Here is a 19789-nt window from a genome sequence, read left to right as displayed (position 1 = left end):
ATGTTAGTCCAAACTAACAAACTTTCTGAAGACTCCCTTGCACCCCTACCTACTCCTTTTCCTCCTGTTACTGCCCCAGCATCTTCAGGACTTATATAACGGGCTCCTATGCCATCCTCCCTGCCTGGAGTGCCAAAGGCTTCTGGTCCTCCTACCCTCACTATCAGGGAGCAAAAACCACCCCAATGTAAATTGAAATTTGTTGGTTTCATTAAAAGTTAAGACACATCTTTAGAGATATCAGCATTAAATATAAAACTTTTATTCCAGCAAGTTTTAGTAAAGGTCAAAGGAGCTCATGTTCTTTCAGCTGCCATTGTTCAGCAAAAAGGTGACTTAAATGATGATTAATTATGCCTGTCTCATAAAGTTTTCATGAATAATTGTTAGGAATAAGTTGGGTGAAGAAATAGAAAGGTTTATATCTTTCAAAATCTTTAGTAATTTGAAATTTTTAAAGTTCTGCTAAATGAAATGCAACACTGGGTTGATTTCATTGGGTTTCTAAGTCTTTTTAAAATAAGATAGAACACTAAAGCATTGGTCACTGAAACTCTTTGTGAGTATTCTTTGTTTCAAGGAAAGTGCATTATTTGCATAAGTTCATTAAAAAGATGTTCTCCTTGTAACAGGACACCAGTGGAAACATTTGTTACTTCACCAAGGCTTTGACTAGAATGTCATGTTTGAGAGAGTCATGCATAGACTCAGATATCACTAGACATCTCTAAGGACTAAGGTTAACTTTATGGAGCCAATAAAGCCTCTTGGACATGTTGGCCTGATAACTTGTTTACAGAGTTCCCAGCATTCTTACCAGGTGATTAAACAATATCACTTGCTGGCATGTGCAGGACACCTCAGGATATTTGGGGAAACTGCAGGAGACAAATTCACCCAAATATATAAGTATCACAGGAAAATCTGATGGCAGGCATCTGGCTTGGCTTCTGGCCTCAAGAGACTATTAAAAAATCATGAGGAGCCAAGATGGCGGAACAGCATGAAAGTTTTTTGTGTGTCTCATGTCCATGAAATATAGCCACACCAACACTAAACCATGATGCACACCTAGAAAACTGATTGGAGGATTAACACAACAATCTGCACAACTTGAACCACAGAATTCAGCAGGTATGTGCCACAGGGAGGGGAATTTGGGGAGTGAGAAGCCGCTGAAGGTAGGGAACTGCTTTTGTGGGTGGAGAGAGGACAAAGACTGGGGTGGGGGGAGAATACGGGAAAAGCACCCCTCCCCAAAAGCAGCTGGAGAGAAAGTAGAAAATTGGAAACAGCCACAGGGGCTAAACTAAAAAGGGAGAAAGGAGAAAGGAGAGGGTTTAAATTCCATTAAGATGGTAAACAAGAGGAGCACAAAGGCTGCAATTCCACAGCTCAATACCTGGCGATGCTCTGGTGGGAAGGGCAAATCCCCAGGAGCAGAGTGAGGTCTAGGATGTTCTCGGGCCACACAGGGAAAACTGGTTCCACTGCTGGAAGGATATTTGGTAGAGACTATTGAAGCCACCTGGTCCCAGCAGATCCCAGAGAATGGCCACATTCGCTGGTGCTGGAAAAAAGTAATTAAGGGTGAAGCCTGGTGCCAAATGTGTGCTGTGATTTTCCATAATCCCTGAAATGCTGCTGCTACACTATCTTGTTAACTTTTTCTGGGGCAGGCTGACACCTGGCTGAGGTCTTGGGGCACCAGCAGCAGCAGGGTCCAGCAAATGTTCCTGGGTGCCGCTGACATTCAGCTATTGCTCAGTGAGAACCTCCCACAGAGGGGCAGAACGGGTCAAAGCCGCAGTCCTTCAGAATTAAGGGGCCGGGGAAAACAGCCACATCTGAGACAAAACCCGGGAAAGAGGTACTGCCTAGGGCCTGGTCATGGGCAGTGAAAAGGCAGGGAGTGGACGAAAGCTGAAGACAGAGGATGGGTGCCTGATTGCTGATTGGGGAAAACAGAGTTCTGATACTAGAGACTGTGTATCTGGGTGACGCCATTTTCACCGTTACTGCGCATACGCCTATGCACCTACGAGAGTCACAACACCCCACCCCAGTAGGCTAAAAGCGCCATCTAGTGGAGATCAGAGCTGTTACACTGAGCCCCGCACAACTGGGTCAACCTCACTCTTCAAGAACACAAGTATCACCACCTCCTTAGTTTATGGACTATAAAGCTCTTCATAGTCTGACTACTAGGGGAAAATGAAGTAATTTCAGTACTATTTTGATTTGTTTGAAAGCCCATCTATTGAATTTTCTTCCTTTCTTTTTCCTCTTTTTCACTTCTTTTCTTTTTCTTGAATACAGAAAGAGAAACAATTCATTTTTATTTTCAGTTTTTATTAAAAATATTTTTAATTTTTTACTATATTTTTTAATTTTGTGTATTTTTTTTCAAATTCTATTTTACATCCATCATTTTATTTTATTCTATTTCAGTGTATTCACTTTTTAAAATTTTCAAACTATTTCCTTTTTTCTTTTTCTTTATTTTTCATTTCTTTTCTTTTTATTGAATACAGAAAGGGAAAAAATTTATTTTTATTTTTAATTTTTATTAAAAATATATTTCTTTAATTTTTTTTGACTGTATTCTTTACTTTTGTGTAATTTTTTTTCAAATTCTATTTTACCTCCATCATCTCATTATAATCTAATTCAAAGTGTTTATTTTTTCAAATTTTAAAATGATTCCCATCCCCCCCTTTTTTTCTCTAATCTTTCAAAACCCTTTCAACACCCAGACCAAAACACACCTAAGATCTAACATCATTTATTTGATTTTTGTCTGGGGGGGGGGGGGTAATTTTTTTAATTTTATTATTTTTTTAATTTTAATTTTTTAAATTTAATTTTAATTTTTCTACCTCATTAATTCCTTTTCTAACCTCAAAATGACAAAATGAAGGAATTCACCCCAAGAGAAAGAGCACGAAGAAATGACAGCCAGGGATTTAACCAACACAGATACAAGCAAGATGTCTGAACCAGAATTTAGAATCACAACAATACTAGCTACAGTCAAAAATAGTTTAGAATCCCTTTCTGTGGAGATAAAAGAAGTAAAAAATAGTCAGAATGAAATTTAAAAATGCTATACCTGAAGTGCAATCATGGCTGGATGCCATGGCGGCAAGGATGGATGAGGCAGAACAGAGAATCAGTGATATAGAGGACAAACTTATAGAGAATAATGAAGCAGAAAAAAAGAGGGAGATTAAGGCAAAAGAGCATGATTTAAGAATTAGAGAAATCAGTGACTCATTGAAAAGGAACAACATCAGAATCATAGGGGTCCCAGAAGAGGAAGAGACAGAAATAGGGGCAGAAGGGTTATGGGACCAAATCATAGCAGAAAACTTTCCTAACCTGGGGAAAGGCACAGACATCAAAATCCAGGAAGCACAGAGGACCCCTGTTAGACTCAACAAAAACCGACCATCAACAAGGCATATCATAGTCAAATTCACAAAATACTCAGGCAAGGAGAGAATCATGAAAGCAGCAAGGGAAAAAAGTCCCTAACCTACAAGGGAAGACAGATCAGGTTTTCAGCAGACCTATCCACAGAAACTTGGCAGGCCAGAAAGGAGTGGCAGGATATATTCAATGTGCTGAGTCAGAAAAATATGCAGCTGAGAATTCTTTATCCAGCAAGGCTGTCATTCAAAATAGAAGGAGAGATAAAAAGTTTCCCAAACAAAAATTAAAGGAGTTTGTGACCACTAAACCATCCCTGAAAGAAATTTTAAGGGGATTCTCTGAGGGGACAAAAGATGAAAAAAAAAAAAAAAAGACCAAAAGCAACAAAGACTGGAAAGGACGAGAGAACACCACCAGAAACTCCAACCCTACAAACAACATAATGGCAATAAATTCATATCTTTCAGTACTCACTCTAAACGTCAATGGATTCAATGCTCCAATAAAAAGACATAGGATAACAGAATGGATAAGAAAACAAGATCCATCTATATGCTGTTTACAAGAGACCCACCTTAGACCTAAAGACATCTACAGATTGAAAGTAAGGGGATGAAGAACCGTCTCTCATGCTTAATGGTCAACAAAAGAAACCCGGAGTAGCCATACTTATATCAGACAATCTAGACTTTAAAATAAACACTGTATCAAGAGATGAAGAAGGGCATTATATCATAATCAAGGGGTCTATCCACCAAGATCACCTAACAATGCGAAAAATTTATGCGCCAAATGTCAGAGCACCCAAATATATAAATCAATTAATCACAAACATAAAGAAACTCATCAATAGTAATACCATAATAGTAAGAGACTTCAACACCCCACTCACAGCAATGGACAGATCATCTAATCAAAAAATCAACAAGGAAACAATGACTTTGAATGACACACTGGACAAGATGGACATAACAGATGTATCCAGAACATTTCAGCCTAAAGCAGCAGAAAATACATTCTTCTCCAATGCACATGGAACATTCTCCAGAATAGACCACATACTGGGACACAAATCAGCCATAAGTAAGTACAAAAAGATCAAGGTCATACCATGCATATTTTTAGATCACAACGCTATGAAACTCGAAATCAACCACAGAAAAATTTGGAAAGGCAACAAATCCTTGGAGACTGAAGAATATCCTACTAAAGAATGAATGGACTAACCAAGCAGTTAAAGAGGAAATTAAAAAATATATGGAAGTCAATGAAAATGATAACACCACAACCTAAAACCTCTGGGACATAGCAAAGGCGGTCATAAGAGGAAAATATATAACAATCCAGGACTTCCTAAAGAAGGAAGAAAGATCTCAGATACACAACCTAACATTATGCCTTAAGGAGCTGGAAAAAGGACAGCAAATAAAACCCAAAGCCAGAGGAAGACAGTAAATAATAAAGATTAGAGCAGAAATCAATGCTATCAAAACCAAAATAAACAAACAAACAAATGGAGAACAGATCAATGAAACCAGAAAGAAGCTGGTTCTTTGAAAGAATTAACAAAATTGATAAACCACTAGCCAGTTTGATCAAAAAGAAAAAGGAAAAGAATAAATAAAATCGAGAATGAAAGAGGAGAGATCACAACCAACAAAGAAATACAAATAATAAGAGAATATAATGAGCAATTACACACCAATAAAATGGGCAATCGGGAAGAAATGGACAATCCTAGAAACATATACACTACCAAAACTGAAACAGGAAGAAATAGAAAATTTGAACAGGCCCATAACCAATAAAGAAACCGAATTAGTAATCAAAAATGTCCCCCAAAACAAGCGTCCAGGACCAAATGGCTTTCCAGGGCAATTCTACAAAACATTTAAGGAAGAGTTAACACCTCTTCTCTTGAAGCTGTTCCAAAAAATAGGAATGGAAGGAAAACTTCCAAACTCTTTCTATGAAGCCAGCATTACCTTGATTCCAAAATCAGACAGAGACCCCACTAAAAAGGAGATCTATAGACCAATTTCCCTGACGAACATGGATGCAAAAATCTTCAACAAGATATTACACAACCAGATCCAACAATACATTAAAAAAAGGATTCACCACGATCAAGTGGGATTTATACCTGGGATGTAGGGCTGGTTCAATATCTGCAAAACAATCAATGTGATTCATCATATCAACAAAAGAAAAGAACCTTATGATCCTCTCAATAGATGCAAAGAAAGCCTTTGACAAAATACAGCATCCTTTCTTGATAAAAAACCCTCAAGAAAGTAGGGATAGAAGGAGCATACCTCAAGATCATAACAGCCATATATGAACAACCCAATGCTAATATCATCTCCCCTAAGGTCAGGGACAAGACAGGGATATCCACTCTTGCCACTGTTACTCAACATAGTATTGGACGCTTTAGCCTCTGCAATCAGACAACACAAAGAAATAAAAGGCATCCAAATCGGCCAGGAGGTCAAACTCACTCGTCGCAGATGACATGATACTCTGTATGGAAAACCCAAAAGATTCCACCAAAAAAACTGTTAAAACTGATTCATTAATTCCACAAAGTTTCAGGATATAAAATAAATGCACAGAAATTGGTTGCATTCCTATATACCAACAATGAAGCAATAGAAAGAGAAATCAAGGAATCGATCCCATTTACAGTTGCACCAAAAACCCATAAAATACCTAGGAATAAATCTAACCAAAGAGGTGAAAATTTTATGCCTGGAAACTACAGAAAGCTTATGAAAGAAATTGAAGAAGACACAAAAAAACATGGGAAAAGATTCCATGCTCCTGGACAGGAAGAACAAATACTGTTAAAATGTTGATACTACCCAAAGAAATCTACATATTCAATGCAATCCCTATCAAAATGACACCACCATTCTTCACAGAGCTAGAACAAATAATCCTAAAATTTGTATGGAACCAGAAAAGACCACAAATAGTCAAAGAGATTTGAAAAAGAAAACCAAAGCAGGAGGCATCACAATCCCAGACTTCAAGCTATACTATAAAGCTGTAATCATCAAGACAGTATGGTACTGGCACAAGAACAGACACTCAGATCAATGGAACAGAATAGAGAACCCAGAAATGGACCCACAAACATATGGCCAACTAATCTTTGACAAAGCAGGAAAGAATATCCAATGGAATACGACAGTCTCTTCAGCAAGTGGTACTGAGAAAACTTTACAGCAACATGCAGAAAAATGAACCTGGACCACTTTCTTACACCATACACAAAAATAAAATCAAAATGGATGAAAGACCTCGATGTAAGACAGGAAGCCATCAAAATCCTCAAGGATAAAGCAGGCAAAAACCTCTTTGATATTGCCCACAGCAACTTCTCACTCAACACACCTCTGGAGGCAAGGGAAACAAAAGCAAAAATGAACTAATGGGACCTCTTCAAAATAAAAAGATTCTGCACAGCGAAGGAAACAATCAGCAAAACTAAAAGGCAACCGACAGAATGGGAGAAGATATTTGCAAATGACATATCAGATAAAGGTTTAGTATCCAAAATCTACAAAGAACTTATCTAACTCAATACCCAAAAAACAAATAATCCAGTGAAGACATGGGCAAAAGACATGAATAGACACTTCTCCAAAGAAGGCATCCAGATGGCCAACCGACACATGAGAAAATGCTCAACATCACTCATCATCAGGGAAATACAAGTCAAAACCACAATGAGATACCACCTTACACCTGTCAGAATGGCTAACATTAGCAACTCAGGCAACAACAGATGTTGGCAAGGATGTGGAGAAAGAGGATCACTTTTGCAATGCTGGTGGGAATGCAAACTGGTGTAGCCACTCCGGAAAATAGTATTGAGGTTCCTCAAAAAATTAAAAATAGTACTACCCCACAACCCAGCAATTGCACTACTAGACATTTATCCAAGGGATACAGGTGTGCTGTTTTTAAGGAACACATGCACCCCCATGTGTATAGCAGCACTATCAATAATAGCCAAAGTATGGAAAGAGCCCAAATGTCCATCGATGGATGAATGGATAAAGAAGAGGTGGTATATATATACAATGGAGTATTACTTGGCAATCAAAAAGAATGAAATCTTGCCATTTGCCACTATGTGGATGGAACTAGAAGGTATTATGCTAAGCAAAATTAGTCAGAGAAAGACACATATCATATGACTTCACTCATATGAGGACTTTAAGACAGAGGACAGTTGAACATAAGGGAAGGGAGCAAAAATAATACAAAAACGGGGAGGGGGACAAAAATAAGAGACTCTTGAATATGGAGAGTAAACAGAGGGTTACGGGAGGGGTTGTGGGAGGGGGGATGGGCTAAATGGGTAAGGGGCATTAAGCAATCTACTCCTGAAATTATTGTTGCACTATATGCTAACTATTTTGGGCGTAAATTTAAAAAAACAAAATTAAAATTAAAAAAAAAGAAGAAGGCCATCATTGTTGCAATAATGACAAAAATCACCTTGGCCATGATGCAGAAGTTTGTGCTGGTACATATCATGCCAAGGACAGGGAACAGGAGGCCATCTAGTTCCATCTTGTATGATAGCTGACATATGGGTACATAAAGCGAAAGATCCTTTCAGAAAGAATACAGAAAAATCCAAAATTTGCAACATAGTAGGCTAGGGCCCAGACAATAAGGAGAACTACCTCAGGCAAGGTGCTCACAGGATGAAGCTGGTAGTAAGAGAACATAACCTTAAGTGTTAAAGAGACACCAAAATATGGCACAAAGGGGCGCCGGGGTGGCTCAGTTGGTAACCGTCCGACTTCAGCTCAGGTCATGATCTCACAGTTCGTGAGTTCGAGCCCCGCATCGGGGGTCTGTGCTGACAGCTCGGAGCCTGGAGCCTGCTTTGGATTCTGTGTCTCCCTCTCTCTGCTCCTCTCCCACTCACACTCTTTCTCTCTCAAAAATAAATAAACACTAAAAAATTTTTTTTAATACCGCACAAAGCAGATGAACAGTGAAATCCCAATGGGGGATGGAACATTGGGGATTCTGGGCTTTTTAAACTCTGGTGTAACAGAGTTACTCTGGTAACAATTTTGTCAAAACCTATAAATGCATAGAAACAAGTAGCTGCTCCCCAGAGAACCCCCTCAAAGACAAAAGGCAAAAACCTTCCAGGGCCCAGGGGGTCCAAGCTAGAGGTGTCATTGAGTCCAGCCATTACGTAGTCCTCTCCTGTGAGCCTCCAGTTGTGCAGGTCCCCCTTAATAAAGCCATAGATGATGACAAAACTGAGAACCAAAGTGAGCACCTTGATAAGTGAAGAAAAGTGATTATGCCACAAAATCATGAGAGGCCACACAAGGCACATAACAATGAAGTCTAGATATTTTTCTCTAAGGAAATGGTAAACATACGGTAAGATAATTTCATGCAGGTCACATGCAGGTGCTCAAAAGCTAAGATAAATATGTCAACATAAATTGCTGTATCAGAAACAAGGGAAAAGATGACAGTGCAGCCAGTGATGATAGCCCAGAGTTGACCTATAGTGACAATAGTGACATAGCTGTAGAGATATGCAGAGCCAGAATGGGGAATCTGGGCCATTATCTCAGCATAGCACAGCACAGCCAGCAAAGAATATAGGCTGGCCATCAAAAAGCAGATCACAATGGATGGTCCTGCTTGATTTCTGGCCACCTCACCAGCCAGGACATACACACCTGCACCTACTGTGCAGCCCACACCCAGGGCCACTAAGTCCAGAATGCTCAGTCTTCTGAGAGGGGCAGGCTCAGCCACATCTTGCTGCAGGGTGTGTCTGCATACCAACTTTTGACCAAATCTGCCACGTGCCTGATGCAGCATTGTAGCTGGAATTGAAGAGGATACAGGATCAGATTCAGGATCAGAGAGCCTTAGCAAGCCTGGAAGCAGAGTCTCACATCTGGGTCAGAGGCTGAATTAAACCAAGTTGTCTTTGGGCTGCCAAGTTCTGTTGCACGGGCTTCAAATCTCCTGCTTTGTATTTCATCAGGTATGTGCTATCCCTCCAAAGTGCCCAAACGATAAATATTTATTGAACAATGGTGTTCAACAAGCCAACCAAAGCTTAGAAGTCCCATGTCACCTCACACCACCCAAATATCTCAGAAACTGACACCAAAAGTCATCATAGAAAAATCAACCCTGATTGCCACAGAAACAGTGCCAAATACCTCCCAACATTCTCCTTTGTGCACCATGTGACACAATCCCTTTACATTCATCTAACTCATGTAGCTTCATGTACTAATTGGGCTGTAGCTCACAACAGGGCATGAATGTATTGTACAGTAGTTCACACGTGGGATGTTTGCATGGCGCTTGCATGACATGAGCCATGACACATGGACAGACCAGAGGGCCTCATTGTAAATGCAGAATCGTTTTTAAAATATCATTTGAGTTTAGGGGCACCTGGGTGGCTCAGTCGGTTAAGCGGCCGACTTCGGCTCAGGTCATGATCTCGCGGTCCGTGAGTTCGAGCCCCGTGTCGGGCTCTGTGCTGACAGCTCAGAGCCCGGAGCCTATTTCAGATTCTGTGTCTCCCTCTCTCTCTCTGACCCTCCCCTGCTCATGCTCTGTCTCTCTCTGTCTCAAAAATAAATAAATGTTTAAAAAAAATTTTTAAATATCATTTGAGTTTAAAACACAAATATTTGTCTCCCATTCTTAAAGACCTTTAGCAATAAAATCAACTGTCAAATGTCTGGTGTCAGTTTGGCCCTCTCTCTCCTCTTTCTGCCTTATCCATTTAACTGTATTGATGTCAAGGAATAAACAGTGCAACCCTTCACTTTAGCCATATAGGCTCACAGGGGTGCTGTGAAAATAGGAAGAGGAAGAAAGGAGCAGTCCTTCATACCATGCAAAAAAACCATAGGAACAGGCTGTCTGGTAAGGAAACCCTAGAGAAATGGGAACAGAAGCCAACCAAAAGTCCATTACTAAGAAGGGAGCAGAGCCAAAAATGCTGTTTTGTGAAATCTGACAGTCAACGAACCTCACCCAAAGCAACCAGAAAAAAATCACTACAGTTATGCTTACAGTTATGAGAGTGTTATAGGTAGAGAGGAAAGAAATGTCACCTACCTCAGTAGCTCACAACCAAAACAAGTCCTTCTGTGTCCTTCCTCTCTGGGTTCTAGGAGAGAAGGTGAGCTCATTTATGTGGACACTGTCTTTACTGGCCACACCATGCTTTATAAATACCCTGTACCCTCTGTGATGTCAGCTTCTAGCGACCTGGAGAATCTGGTTTTCTCTGTGTGTTAGTATGAAAACACTCACTTGTAACTTCCTATTAATTTTTCACATGGAGTTATTTTTAACTCACTCACACTATGAATATGCAAAATATATTTTCTTGTTGAGCAAACACCACCTGTGGTTCCTCTTTTCCCCTCCTCCCCTGCTGCTGTTCAGATGGCCCCTTCTCAAGAGGAACAAGGCTTTGGATGAACAATTCACAGCAATGCCCCAGAAATCAGTAGGGGAGAACAGAGAAAAGAGAGTCATGCAGCCCCCACTCTCCTCACTCCTCAGGCTTTGGTATTGACAGAATTTTAGGAAATGTTGTCAGAGGTTTTTAAAGACAGAAAGATGAAGTCAAAACTGAAAACTCTTCTCTGGAGATATTCAAAAGGAATCCTTGGGAAATGTGTCAGACATCTTTGTGCAATTCCGTCTATACTCCTTATTTGCCACCCACCAGTTCCAATGTTATGATTTACCAACAAGCACGTGAGATAGATAAGGAGGATTAATTAACTCATGGAGCTTTCTACACTATGAATGTGATTGACATGTCCCCCAACCACCCCCAGGCTTCAAACCCTTCAGTGGTTCCCACTGCACTTCCTGCACAGTCCTTCCTTCCTTCATCATCTGACCTGTGATGATTCCCCCAGTCTCATCACTACCCAGTTCCTGCTCCAGCTGTGAAATTCTACATTCACCATGTTTTGTTCCCTGTCTCTAATATCCTCTTGGCACCTTCATTGAGCTAATCCTTCCTTCTCTTTCAGTTCCCAGCCCAGTTACTTCCCCAGGAACCTCCCCTGACCCTTATGCTGCCCTTAATGTGTGCTCTCATAGCACCTAGCTTACCCCATGTGCCATTTTTCCTAATGTATCAGAATTCCAGGTCCGCTGCCTGTCTCCTTTGGACTGTGAGTTAGATGCTCAATAAATATTGTTGAACAAATGCACAAACTGAGAAGAGAAACCTGAAAGAGCACATAATCCAGTATTCCTATCTACTTGACTTTGAGACACATACTTTGTAGTGAAGCAATCTTTATAAACCTGGCTCAAGTAAAGATATAAATGGTACTACCTTCCTTGTGGAAGGCAAGAAAAATGAAAAGTGTGAAGGGAAAGCCAACTGATGAAACCTTGACCGCACATCATTCGTGGCAGGTATGAGCAACACAGGGTGATGAAGAATAGTTTGCATTTGAGGAAACTTGTTTAAAAATATCAGGCTGCCTTGGGTTATAAGAAGCCAAACACCAGGGGGGAGGAGCCAAGATGGCAGAACAGCATGGAAGTTTTTTGTGTGTCTCCCATCCATGAAATATAGCCAGACCAACACTAAACCATCCTACACACCTAGAAAACTGAGTGGAGGATTAACACAACAATCTGCACAATCTGAACCACAGAATTCAGCAGGCACGTGGTGCAGGGAAGGGAATTTGAGGAGCAAGAAGCCGCTGAAGGTAGGGAACTGCTTTTGGGGGCGGAGAAAGGACAAAGACTGGGGGGAGGAGGGGCAGAGAATACGAGAAAAGCACCCCTCCCCAAAAGCTCAGCTGGAGAGAAAGTGGAAAATTGGAAACAAATGCAGGGACTAAACTAAAAAGGGAGAAAGGAGAGGGTTTAAATTCCATTAAGAGTGTAAACAAGGGGAGTGCAAAGTCTGCAACTCCACAGCTCGATACCTGGTGGTGCTCTGGTGGGAAAGGCGAATCCCCAGGAATAGAGTGGAGTCCGGGAGGTTCTCAGGTCACATGGGGAAAAGCGGTTCCACTGCTGGAAGGACATTTGGTAGAGACTGTTGAAGCCACCTGGTCCCAGCAGACCCCAGAAGGCAGCCACATTCGCTGGTGTTGGAACAAGGTCGTTAAGGGTGAAGCCTGGTGCCAGATGTGTGTGATGATTTTCCATAATCCCTGAAATGGTGCTGTTACACTATCTCGCGACCTTTTTCTGGGGCGGGCTGGCACCTGGTCGCGGTCTCGGGGCACCGGCAGCAGTAGGGTCCAGCAAGCATTCCTGGGTGGCAGCTGACATTCATTCAGTCACTGCTCCGTGAGACCCTCCCACAGAGGGGCGGAACGGGTCAAAGCCACAGTCCTTCAGAAGTAAGGGGCCAGGGAAAACAGCCGCATCTGAGACAAAACTTGGGAGAGAGGTACTGCCTGGGGCCTGGTCACGTAGAGTGAAAAAAGCAGGGATGAAAAAAGTGGATGAAAGCTGAAGATAGAGGACCGATACCCGATTGCTGATCCAGGAGAACAGACTGGGTAGCTGAGTGGAGCCATTTTGACCACTCCCGCGCATGCACATACGCACCTAGGAGCACTGCAACTATCCACCCCAGTAGGCTAGCAGCGCCATCTAGTGGAGAGCGGAGCTGTTACACTAAGCCCCGCCCAACTGGGCCAACCTCCCTCTTCAAGAACACAAGTCTCACTGCCAGCTTAGCTTATGGACTATAAAGCACTACATAGACTGATTTCTAGGGGAAAACAAAGTAATTTCAATCCTACTTCAATCTGTTAGCAGGTTCATCTATTCAATTTTCTTTCTTTTTTTTTTTCTTTTTCTCTTTTACACTTCTTTTTCTTGAATACAGGAAAAGAAAAAATTCATTTTTATTTTCAATTTTTATTAAAAATATTTTTCTTTAATTTTTATTACTATACTTTTAATTTTGTGTAATTTTTTTCAAATTCTATTTTACTTCCATCATTTTATTTTAGTCTACTTCAGTGTACCACCTTTTCAAATTTTCAAACAATTTCCTTTTTCTTTTTTTCTTTTTCTTTTTTCCTCTTTTTCATTTCTTTTCTTTTTCTATAATGCAGAAAGAGAAAAACTTCATTTTTACTTTCAATTTCTATTAAAAATATTTTTATTTAATTTTTTCGCTATATTTTTTGTGTTTATGTAAATTTTTTCAATGTCTACTTCCTTCATTCTATTTTAGTCTCCTACAGTGTATTCACTTTTTCAAATTTTCAAATGATTTCCTTTGTTTTCTTTTTTCTTTCTTTTTTATCTTTTTTCTCTGTCGTTTCTTTTTTTTGCTTGAATACAGAAAAACAAAAAAATTTATATTTATTTTTAATTTTTATTAAAATATTTTTATTTAATTTTTTCCTACTATATTCTTTACTTTTGTGTATATTTTTTCAAATTCTACTTTACCCCCATCATCTCCTTTTAGTCGACTTCAGTGTATTCATTTTTTCAATTCTCAAACGATTTCCTTTTTTTTTCTTCCTTCCCACTTTTTTTCTCTAATCTGTCAAACCACTTTCAACTCCCAGGCCAAAACAAACTTAGGATCTAGCATCATCTATTCGATTTGTGTGTGTGTGTGTGTGTGTGTGTGTGTGTCTTTAATGTTTAATATTAATATTTTTTAATTTTAATTTTTTTGATTACAGTTTTTCCACCTCATTAATTCCTTTTCTCCCCTCAAAATGACAAAATGAAGGAATTCACCCCAAAAGTGAGAGCAAGAAGAAATGAGTCAGGGATTTAACCAACAAGGATACAAGCAAGATGTCTGAACCAGAATTTAGAATCACGATAATAAGAATACTAGCTGGGGTCGAAAATAGATTAGAATTCCTTTCTGCAGAGATAAAAGAAGTAAAGAATAACCAGAATGAAATTTAAAATGCTATAACTGAGCTACAATCACGGATGGATCCAGTGATGGCAAGATTGGATGAGGCAGAACAGAGAATCAGTGATATAGAGGACAAACTTATAGAGAATAATGAAGCAGGAAAAAAGAGGGAGATTAAGGCAAAAGAGCACGATTTAAGAATTAGAGAAATCAGTGACTCATTGAAAAGGAACAACATCAGAATCATAGGGGTCCCAGAAGAGGAAGAGACAGAAATAGGGGCAGAAGGGTTATGGGACCAAATCATAGCAGAAAACTTTCCTAACCTGGGGAAAGGCACAGACATCAAAATCCAGGAAGCACAGAGGACCCCTGTTAGACTCAACAAAAACCGACCATCAGCAAGGCCTATCATAGTCAAATTCACAAAATACTCAGGCAAGGAGAGAATCATGAAAGCAGCAAGGGAAAAAAGTCCCTAACCTACAAGGGAAGACAGATCAGGTTTTCAGCAGACCTATCCACAGAAACTTGGCAGGCCAGAAAGGAGTGGCAGGATATATTCAATGTGCTGAGTCAGAAAAATATGCAGCCAAGAATTTTTTATCCAGCAAGGCTGTCATTCAAAATAGAAGAAGAGATAAAAATTTTCCCAGACAAATACAAATTAAAAGAGTTTGTGACCACTAAACCAGTCCTGCAAGAAATTTTAAGGGGGACTCTCTGAGGGGAGAATAGATGAGGAAAAAAAGACATATTTTTCTCATCTTTTCTCCCCTCAGAGAGTCCCCCTTACACTCAAGCTTGTAGAGTTTGAGTGTCTGGTGGTGTTCTCTGGTCAGCCACTCAAACTCTACAAGCATGATAATGGCAATAAATTCATATCATTCAGTACTCACTCTATACATCAATGGACTCAATGCTCCGATCAAAAGACATAGGGTAACAGAATGGATGAGAAAGCAAGATCCATCTATATGCTGTTTACAAGAGACCCACTTTAGATCTAAAGACACCTTCAGATTGAAAATAAGGGATGGAGAACCATCAATCGTGCTAATGGTCAACAAAAGAAAGCCTGAGTAGCCATACTTATATCAGACAATCTAGAATTTAAAATAAAGTCTGTATCAAGAGATGCAGAAGGGCATTATATCATAATCAAGGCGTCGATCCACCAAGAACACCTAACAATGATAAACATTTATGTGCCAAATGTGAAAGCACCCAAATATATAGATCAATCACAAACATAAAGAAACTCATCGATAGTAATACCATAATAGTAGGAGACTTCAACACCCCACTCACAGTAATGGACAGATCATCTAATCAAAATGTCAACAAGGAAACAATGGCTTTGAATGACACACTGGACCAAATGAACTTAACCAATATATTCAGAACATTTCATATTAAAGCAGCATTCTTCTCCAGTCCACATGGAACATTCTCCATAATAGACCACATACTGGGAAACAAATCAGCCCTAAGTAAGTACAAAAAGAGCGAGATCATACTGTGCATATTTTCTTTTTTTTTTAATTTTTTTTTAATCTTTATTTATTTTTGAAAGAGAGAGTGAGAGCAGAGGAGGAACAGAGAGAGAGGGAGACACAGAATCTGAAGCAGGCTCCAGGCTCTGAGCTGTCAGCACAGAGCCCAATGTGGGGCTCGAACCCATGATTACAGCAAGGGCATGTCAAAATCTCAAATGGCCTCCTACTTGATGAAAGAGGAAAGTAGTAAGGACCTCATTTTCCAGTGTTGGCAAGACTAGTGAGTATCTTCTGTGCACCATGGGTCAGCCTAAGAAGATTGCATGGGGAGGGGGTTACCCCTTCTTGGCATTGTGTATAACTGTTTCCCAGGAAAATATCAGCTCAATCTACATCTTCAGCTTGGACCTTAGTCTTTAAATAGAGCCTCTTTTAAACTGTCCTTCCATGCCACCACCACCCCACCCCGCACCAAAAATACAAAACAAACTCCACCACACCTTGAACCAGTAAATCCAGTTTGCCCAACTAGAGAAATCCAGGTAATAATTTGCTACAGATATTAGTACAGATCTAGATACTAAATAATAACAATAATAATAATAATAATAATAATAAATTCTCAGTCTTGGTATGTGCAGGAAAGGAAAGAAAAACATGGAAAACTTGAAAGACTCCATCAAAAAGCTGCTAGAACTGATACATGAATTCAACAAAGTTGCAGGATACACAATCAATGTATGGAAATTGGTTGCATTTCTATACACCAATTATAAAGCAACAGAAAGAGAAATCAAGAAATCAATCCCATTTGCAATTGCACCAAGAACCATAAAATGCCTAATAAACCTAACCAAAGATGCAAAAGATATGTATGCTGAAAACTATAGAAAACTTATGAAGGAAATTGAAGAAACAAAAAATGAAAAAACATTCCATGCTCACGGATTGGAAGAATAAATATTGTTAAAATGTCAATACTACTAAGCAATCTACACATTCAACGCAATTCCAATCAAAATTGCACCAGCATTCTTCTCAAAGCTAAAACAAACAATCCTAAAATTTGTATGCAACCACAAAAGACCCTGAATAGCCAAATAATGTTGTAAAAGAAAACCAAAGGGGGAGGCATCACAATCCCAGACTTTAGCCTCTACTACAAAGCTGTAATCATCAAGACAGTATGTTATTGGCACAAAAACAGACACACAGACCAATGGAATAGAATAGAGAACCCAGAATTGGACCCAAAAATGTATGGCCAACTAATCTTTGACAAAGCAGGAAAGAGTATCCAATGGAAAAAAAGACAGCCTCTTTAGCAAATGGTGCTGAGAGACTGGACAGCAGCATGCAGAAGAATGTAACTGGACTACTTTCTTACACTATACACAAAAATAAATTCAAAATGGATGAAAGACCTAAATGTGAGACAGGAAACCATCAAAATCCTGGAGGAGAAAACAGGCAACAACCTCTTTGACCTCAGCCACAGCAAATTCTTGCTTGGCACATCTCCAAAGGCAAGGGAAACTAAAACAAAAATGAACTATTGGGACCTCATCAAGATAAAAAGCTTCTGCACAGCAAAGAAAACAATCAATAAAACTAAAAGGCAAACAACGAGATGGGAAAAGATATTCTCAAGTGACATATCAGATAAAGGGTTAATACCCAAAATCTATAAAGAATTACCAAACTCAACACCCAAAAAACAAATAATTCAGTGAAGAAATTGGTAGAAGACATGAATAGATACTTTTCCAAAGAAGACATCCAGATGGCCAACAGACACATGAAAAGATACTCGACACTACTCATCATCAGGGAAAAACAAATGAAAACCACAATGAGATACCACCTCACACCAGTCAGAGAGGCTAAAATTAACAACTCAGGAAACAACAGATGCTGGCGAGGATTTGGAGAAATGGGAACCCTCTCTCACTGTTGGTGGGAATGCAAACTGGTGCACCCACTCTGGAAAGCAGTGTAGAAGTTCCTCAAAAAATTAAAAATAGAACTACCCTATGACCCAGCAGTAGCACTACTAGGAATTTATCCAAAGATACAGGAGTGCTTATTCATAGGGGCACATGTACCCCAATGTTTACACCAGCACTTTCAACAATAGCCAAATGGGAGGAGCCTAAATGTCCATCAACTGATGAATGGATAAAGAAGATTTGGTTTATATACACTATTGAATACTACTTGGCAGTGAGAAACAATGAAATCCTGCCATTGGTGGCCATGTGGATGGAACTGGAGGATATTATGCTAACTGAAATAAGTCGGTCAGAGAAAGATATCATATGTTTTCACTCATATGTGGAACTTAAGAAACTTAACAGAAGATCATGGGGGAAGGGCAGGGGAAAAAAATAATTACCCACAGAGAGGGAGGGAGGCAAATCATAAGAGACTCTAAATACAGAGAACAAACTGAGGGTTGATGGGAGGGGGTGGGTGGCAGGAGAGAGAGGAAAATGGGTGATGGGCATTGAGGGGGGCACTTGTTGGGATGAGCACTGGGCGTTGTATGTAAGCGATGAATCATGGGAATCTACCCCCAAAACCAAAAGCACACTGTATATACTGTATGTTAACTAAGTTGACAATAAATTGTATTTAAATAAACAAACAAGCAAACAAACATTTAAAAAAAAGGATAGGAAAGAAGAGAGAAACCATTGCAGTAGTAATAAATGTGTGACTTCTCCCCTGGGGAAAGAGAAGAAAGGTCAGATAGTTTCCCTGATGGTTGGAAAGAAATCTGAAGTAACCAAATTCAGCTCATACTAGAAAACAAATATCCAAACTTATCTCCCAGGAGTCTTCTGAGAACAACCTCACCAAATGGATCATTTACCAGGCATCCTCCTACCTGTGGTCTTACTTTGTACTGTATTCTATTTACATGTGACCTGGAAGAAGCCTTTGTTTCCCTTTCTAAAAATAAAAACAAACAAACAAACAAAAAAACTATTCAGGGTAAAACCTGCTTCATGTTCTCTCAGTGAGGCTAGAAACTCGAATTCTGCAAGTAAATATTTCTAGGTGCAACCAAGACTTGAACTTGAAGGCATGGCAGGTCCCAAACTGTCTGCTCATTAGGCCAAGAGGAAATACAGCCACATCATCCAACTCACCTACCTAACCAACAACCCCCAGCACTGCACCTCTCACATCCCATCTCAGCCTGGAAAAGGCTGAATTCCACATCAATGAAACACATTCATATACAGGCTAACACAAGCTAGATCAACTATATGTAGACAAAATCCATCCACACAAATGTAGAGCAGAATCTATGTATATGTAGAACAAAATATTTTTGCTTCCTTCCAAAAAAAACCTATTGGATCCCTGCTATGTGCACACACCACACAAGTATCATTGTGCCATTATGTGGGTAAGCAATCCAATAGCCAGAGCTTCTCCAGAGGCTGTATAGACTCCATATTATCTAGAATGATTCTAGGATGGTTTTGAACAATGTGGCCTTTCTTAGTCCCTCTGGGATAACTGCAAAGAAGACAGAACTAAATGCTACATTCCTCATTCATGATATGACACAAGCTTAGTTTCAGTCAGAATCCAGTTTTGGAAATTCTAAACATTTCTATCACATCAAAACAAGATGATTAACTTGAGAAATCAGAAAAGCCTCATATTCTTTTTCTAGAGGTCTTCAGAAAATAGATGAACACCAGGAAGAATCAGAATTAGATTTTCCAAACGGGAATTGGAAACAGAGCTGGGAAAAGCCTGGAAGGGTGTGCCAATAAGAGATAAGAAAGTGATGTGATACACTGATTTCAACAGTGAAAATCAACTTTTTCTCTACTTCCCTGTGTGAATCTCTATTCCCCATTTCTCAACCCCCAACCATGTCAACATAGAACACCTAATAAAAGTCATCAGAAGAAAG

General features: G+C 39.7%; 1 protein-coding gene and 1 pseudogene across 1 annotated transcript in view; both read right to left on the bottom strand.

The window, feature by feature from the left end:
- The window catches only part of LOC131519889 (cationic amino acid transporter 3-like), a 184947-nt gene that overhangs the window by 153039 nt on the left and 12119 nt on the right, over positions 1 to 19789 (bottom strand). Inside the window, exon 2 of the mRNA XM_058743444.1 lies at positions 13494 to 13569. The gene's annotated coding sequence lies outside the window, so the exon portion shown is untranslated. The remainder of the gene's footprint in view (positions 1 to 13493; positions 13570 to 19789) is intronic.
- Positions 28 to 11102, bottom strand: LOC131519903 (cationic amino acid transporter 3-like; annotated as a pseudogene).

Source organism: Neofelis nebulosa, chromosome 8 (assembly GCF_028018385.1).
Source record: "Neofelis nebulosa isolate mNeoNeb1 chromosome 8, mNeoNeb1.pri, whole genome shotgun sequence".
Classification (NCBI taxonomy): domain Eukaryota; kingdom Metazoa; phylum Chordata; class Mammalia; order Carnivora; family Felidae; genus Neofelis; species Neofelis nebulosa.
This window is presented reverse-complemented; position numbering and strand designations above follow the sequence as displayed.